This window comes from Epinephelus fuscoguttatus, linkage group LG20 (genome assembly GCF_011397635.1).
Source record: "Epinephelus fuscoguttatus linkage group LG20, E.fuscoguttatus.final_Chr_v1".
Lineage (NCBI taxonomy): Eukaryota > Metazoa > Chordata > Actinopteri > Perciformes > Serranidae > Epinephelus > Epinephelus fuscoguttatus.
The window spans coordinates 6,629,320-6,636,211 of NC_064771.1; the positions used below are offsets into that span (position 1 = coordinate 6,629,320).

At 40.4% G+C, this 6,892-nt stretch overlaps 1 long non-coding RNA gene across 1 annotated transcript; it reads right to left on the reverse strand.

Moving 5' to 3' along the window:
• Positions 1 to 1,350: 1,350 nt before the first annotated feature.
• On the reverse strand, positions 1,351 to 2,447 carry LOC125880927 (uncharacterized). The gene is made up of 3 exons (XR_007448170.1): positions 1,794 to 2,447; positions 1,578 to 1,658; positions 1,351 to 1,474 (listed from the first exon to the last, which is right to left on the reverse strand). It is a non-coding gene; the product is annotated as an uncharacterized LOC125880927 (long non-coding RNA).
• Between the last annotated feature and the right edge of the window lie 4,445 nt (positions 2,448 to 6,892).

A 6,892-nucleotide genomic window follows, 5' to 3' on the forward strand; every position in this document is an offset into this window, starting at 1 on the left:
CTCTATTGTGGCACCCCACCCATGTAGTCTTTCCTGGTGGAGAGGGTCTAGCAGCACCTCCAGGGTCTCTCTGCTCAGCCTGAAATCTCGCCTTGTGTCATCTTGATTGAAAAAATTCTGCAGCACCGGTACAGCCAGGTTTACCCTGCAGTACAGGCAACCTGATCTCACAGAAATACGTGACATGACCACGACCTCTTAACACCGCATTCCGTGGTGGCAGCACGTAATGGGTTGAAATTACGTGCTGCCAGCACGAAAACAATGCCAATGTAAAGTCAATTAGGATCCTCTCCCGTGGTGGACACACGGATTCCCTGATTCAGTTACGTCATGTCAACCTCATTTTCCTCAATGATATCTTTAACATTCCTGGATACACACAAAACACGGAAGTGTTCTTGATATTAAAACGGCAAATATATTCCTCTGTTATAATTTCTCACCAATAATAATAATAATAATGATAATAACATGATAGTTCGGCTGTACTAGATATTTGTTATAGCTTACTCAAATATTCAGTCCCAAAAAGGCCGTTTCTAGAGAACTTGCTAAAATATATCTAATATCTAGTTAAGCCGAACTAGTTATTACACTGCACCTAGATGAACTATGTTAAGAAAAAAAGCAAAGATGTTGGCTAATCGTAGTTATTTTAGACAGTACTCTAAAAACGGCGTTTTTGGGACAGTAGGTTTTTTGCGGCTTGTTGTAAAATAAAGTCGTAAAAAGATACATACATACATATATTCAGTAGATGTATGTATGTATGTATCTTTTTGTGGCTTGTTGTAAAATAAAGTTGTAAAAAGATACATACATACATACATCTACTGAATATATCAAATGTCTAGTAAAGCTGAACTAGTAATGACACTGCACCTAGATGAAATATGTTAAGTAGACATGATGGTTAATTTCAGATATTTTAGCAAGTTCTCTAGAAACGGCATTTTTGGGACTGAATATTTGAATAGGCTATAACAAATATCAAGTACAGCTGAACTATCACATTATTATCATTATTATTATTATTATTATTATTATTGGTGGGAAATTATAACAGAGGAATATATTTGCCGTTTTAATATCAAGAACACTTCCGCATTTTGTGTGTATACAGGACTGTTAAAGATATTATTGAGGAAAACGAGGTTGACGTGACGTAACTGAATCAGGGAATCTGTGTATCCACCACAGGAGAGGATCCTAACTGACTTTACATTGGCATTGTTTTCATGCTGGCAGCACGTAATTTCAACCCATTACGTGCTGCCACCACGGAATGCGGTGTTAAGAGGTCGTGGTCATGTCACGTATTTCTGTGAGATCAGGTTGAGTACAGGGGCCTGGTCTGGATGGGAATGGAGGGTGAGAATAGGAGTACATAAATGATCAAGGCAACAAGAGCTATTTAATTTTAGTTAACAAGACAATTCTAGTTAATGTAGAACCTTTGGGACCGTGGCTTCTGAAATAGAGATCAAATTATAGTTTAAACCACTCCCCTTTTAGATGCACTGTCACTGTATTCTGTGTGACTGCCCAACAACAGTTAAGATCTTAGTTCTTACCAGTGCAAGGACCAGCAACGGGCTCCATTCTGTCATCATTTGGAACCTCATCAATGACGGCTGTGGACTGGTGTGAATCATCTGGTGGTCAGATTCAAGTTGTTTATTTGTCATACACATCTACAATGTAGAAGTGAGTTCTTCAGAGCACAGTTGCAATAGAACATTAGTCAAATGTGGGTGAACTGGGTCTGCGAGTGGACTGTGAGCCATTACCTGTGGATCTGTGGGTGAACTGGCATCCATCTGACCTGGGGGTGGAGTGGGACTGGGGTCCACCTGCTGGTCTGTGGGTGCTGTCATCCCTTTTTCTTATTCTCTTAAACCCAATACTCAGAGAAGAGAGCAGGGTCAGTACAAAATTAATTTCCAAAGTTAACCATAAGGGCTAATCATGTTCCCAAATCAAGTCAAGTGTAAAGTGCATGACTCAACTGGCTTAGACTATGCAGACATAACAAACGATTTGGTCTAGTAGGTAATAATTGCCATTATTGATGCCATTATTTGCACGTTACGTGATCCAAGTGAGCAACATCGGAAAGTGATTTAATGTTACCTCTCAAGTTTTGCAGCACGTTTGTTGTCACACTGCTGGGTTGAGTAGGAAAAGACTGATGGGACAAAGTCAGGGCTTTCATCGTGTGTTTTACTAGCCTGTTACTAGCAAGACAATGCAACATTAGCAAAACTGAACCCTGGTAAGTTAACGTTAGCTAACATTAACGTTAGTTTGAATCTGGTACAGATATTATACATATATCTCAATAAGTTAGATGTTAGTAGCGTTATCTTGTTGGCTAAAACGAGCGATGTGGTTGATTTAGAAGTAACGGTAGCTAGCTAGCTAGCTAACTTTACTTACCTGATATGAAGTGAGCACTGCAGAGTCGGGCATTTTTTATGAGGTTGACGTTCCAGTCACCTCTTCTGATGGCTTGTAACCAAAGACGTCTGCGGTTAGCATTAAAGGGAGTGCGAGTTGACGTATTCTGTAAAATTTCGGACTTTTGTCAAATTGTCGATTCTGACACCCCACAGCACAACACGACATGTTCTCGGTCGGTAGTGTACAAGGAAGTTTGGGTTTGTTTTGAAGCTGGCGCGAGTATTCTTCTGCAGCCGACATGCGCATTGTAACCTGTGTGATAGGCATGTGATGTAGGCCGATAAGTAACCTATAGCTTAGATAAATAATGCTATATCCGTCCATCTTTCCACTTAGGCTTCTCAATATGGTTTTGCTGTTTAATGACATTTTAATATTGAAATTAAGTCAGGGCTATTTACAGGGTTCGTACACATTTTACTAGGCCCAATTCAAGCACTTTATAAGCCCTGTCAAGCATTTAAACAGAAATTCAAGCACTTTTCAGACCGTGAAAACACAGCATTAAAATTACAGCATTATCAAAGATTTTAAGCACCTGTATGAACCCTGTATCAAGTCTAATGGTTAAATGACATTAACTATATATGCTAATCTATAATTTATATGGCTAGCTTTTGTCACTTAACGGTATCGTTTGTTTTTGTGTTTTTCCCGGGCTTGGGCGACAGGAATCATGACGTGGTGACGCAACCTGGGAATCCTCCGTAAGCTAGACCGTCCCATTTAACAACAGTTGACGAGCCTGCTGGTAAATGAACGTCACTCTGTAGCGCACCGGCTGGAGCGCCTGCTGAGAATTCTTTGGTTCCCGCCCTCCCTCCACCTCACCCTCCATGGCCTCACCACAGACGTCGCTCTCCTTGCACTAGCGTGAGCTTGAGTTTATGGAGCAGAACGCATTTCTAAGTGGAATACTGAGGAGTACTGACATCCACTTCGTGAAGCATTCTTGAAAACACCTGGAAAACATAAGTAGAGAACTGTATGGCTGTAGTTAAGACAACTCTGAGCCTGCACAGCACCACTGAAGTAAGCTCTGAAAACGTTTTCTTTCTCATTACGCTCATGGTAGTTACATGTCACACCATGTTGATGTAGCGATGTGAAATACGATCCAGAGTTTTCATTGGTGTTTTATTTTGAAAATTGACCGGATATGCTCGTCTTTTCTGCGCCTGACTTCCTGTTTGACTCAGTTAGTCTGTGCAAATTGACGTGCTGTAGTGCGGCATCCATCAGAAATAGATCCGCTGAGCCGCTTCTAGCCCGCAGCTGGTGGAGCATCTTATATTGACTTGAATGGCAGCTATCGGCTGGATCACGCACGCCACGGATCCAGTGGACTGCCGTAAATTGGCCTGTCCCAGAGGCATTCAACTACCAAAGGGCTTTTGAAATATTCTTTTTGAAGCCGTGTAAAATTAAATGCTCTGATTCAGGGTGCCGGACTTGCAAATCGTTGGGGGGGCAGTAATTTGTGTCTGTTTGTGTGTAATTAATTTAAGTCTTATCTTTTCTTTTCGTATAGCGTATTTTGGATTGTTTTGCGTATCTGTAACTGTGTTTGTGAGTAAGAGAGTTTTAAAAGAATATTTTGTCTGCACATGATTTGAAATAATAAAATAGCCCTCCAGAGGCAGATCAGTATGTTAGTCATTTTTCCTTTGATTACTGAAATGTTTAACCACTTCTAATCCTTAGCCGTATTTAAGATGTAACCCTTCACCATAACATACCACTAGTGTTTTTATCAGTAAAAACAGAACATTTTTCACACATAAAAAGCACAAAGATGTTGAAATCAAGACATATTCTACCATCATAACTAGCATTATTGGCACTAAAACTGGCTCTGTTTTCAAGCAAAGTGTTTCCAATAAGTGCAGAAGGCACCCCACAATCTCCTCAGTCAATTCATCAAGATTTTCAGTAAGATAAATGGTTTTTGTTTTTTTTCTGGTTTGAATAATTGCAACATAACGGGGAGCATCGTTTGGTTCCCTTTGTTGGGAGGCTTTCGCCAGTATTGATAAAGGTCTCTTCAAGATCTCCACCACATTTTCCATGACCGCTGGTGCGACCACATCCTTCACCAGCATCCTTTGAGTCGCACACTTGCATGTGGAGGGGGCTGATTTTCTGCTTATATCTTTAGAGAACTGTCAATTTCTGTATCTGGAAGAATGGTACAGTGTAACTTATTATCATATGATGACTTGAAAGGCAGTGCGAGCTGATTACAACAGCACACATATTAGCAACAACAATTTAAGTCCACATCTGGGGAAGTCTATGGTAGCCTACATTTCTGCAAACCAAGAATAATTTATATTAACATGTTTCATACAGGGTGGCACGGTGGTGTGGTGGTTAGCACTGTCGCCTCACAGCAAGAGAATTTGATCCCAGGTGTGGGAGCCCTTCTGTGCAGAGTTTGCGTGTTCTCCCCGTGTCAGCGTGGGTTCTCTCCAGGCACTCCGGCTTCCTCCCATAGTCCAAAGACATGCAGATTGGGGACTAGGTTAATTAACTTCATATTTTTGTATTTAAAAAAAAAGAAGTGAGGTTTTACACGTCTTTTTGAAATACAAAAATGTGAAATTATCCGTGTACTTACCCTCAGGTGTACATGAAGTACACCTGAGGGTAAGAAAGATGTAGTGAGAAAATATGGATGATTTAATATTCCATATCCCAGACATAACCAAATAAAACTGACATCACTCTTGCTAACAGAGTTGTTCTGACTCTTCCATACCTGCCAACATCAGGCTGTGAAAAAGAGGGAGATTTTCTGGGGTACTGTCAAGTGCCCTCATATATCTATAATAACAAAACATAAACACACACACAAACACACACACACACACACACACACACACACACACACACACACGCAGCCAGAGAGGTAACCATACAAATAATCACTAACTGTAGCATCACATGGCTAGCCGTTGATGGGGATGGGGTCATATCATCCAGCTTTTCTATACAGTCTACGATAACATGCAGTTGTAACGTGTCTACGGTGTGCAGACACCACAGGTATTTGTTCATGAACCACAATTATAAACATGATGGTGGTGCTAGAGGAAAATTTAAGAGATCACCAGGGTTGACAGGATTCATCCTCTGGGCAACATGAATAACTGTTAAACATTTCATGGAAATCTATTCCATAGTTGTTGGGATATTTCAGTCTGATTTAGGTTGTGGACTGACTGACACCTGACTGAGAGCCCTAGTGGAGCTTAAAATGGCCCAGACTGTATTAATTGATTTGTTGCATATTGATGAAATTATACGTTTGGTAGTAAAATCATCCTCCTGCTGATAAGCCATTTTTGAGATTGCTAAGTAGCCTGTACTGTAAGAGTTGTACCACTTCCTATCATCTTGATGAAGCGATCCACTGTTGTTAGAGCAGACACGCTGAACTGGTTTACTGGGTTAATTGGTTCGTCGAGTCATATGACAAGTAGACGGGGCCATGGTGATTCATCATGTCTACAATTAAATTACCCACCTGGTGGCCATGGTTACCAGCGCCTTCTACACTACAGTAATTGATCAGTCACCACTGAATCTCGTACAGTGACTTTCCCTGACACAGACTGTAACTATAATTAATGAAGTAGACATTAAGTGGTTCTCAGAGTTCTGTACTGAGGCTGCTGGTTGAGCGAAGCAGGGGGAAATGTTTCATCTGGTGTATCAGACAGCAAATAATAACCTGTTAACAGAAATTGTTGTCATCCAGCTTTGATACAAAACAAACTGCTCTCTGTCCATCAACAAGCCATAGACACAGATATTATACCACTATTGTGTGGTAGAATATTACATAGAATATTATCATCATTATTATTATTATTATTGTTTTTATATGCTGCACTGAAATCAGCCTTAAAGAGTCACTAATCCCTTCACAGAGTTTCATTACTATGGATTCTAATGTTTAGTGTCATATCATGGGGTACCGCTGTTTAATAGGATTCTGTGGCAGAATTCTTGTAAATTTCTGGAAGTTGTTTTAGCACACAGTCAGCTTAAAATAAAGCTATTGTGTGTTTGGCAACTTCTGGAGAGCAGAACAAAACCTAAAGGAAACCCTGACATTACCTTTTAAAGGTATTGTGGTGGGCGTGGTAAACTACCGTGGCTGGGAGAGTTTGAATGAACTGCCATATTCAATTTTTTCGTAATGCAAAGTCAGAAGAAACTCAAGCATATTAACAGGAGATGCAAATGCAAAAGCTAAAACACAAGATGATTGGCCAGTGAGCAGTGCATGGTACTTTTCCATTTTGACTATTTCCAACATGGCGACTTAGTCACAAACTTTTTCATTTTACAGCTAAACAGTTCACTAAATATGTTTGTGAAAACAGTTAAGGTGAGAGACAGGCTATGCAGTAACAGC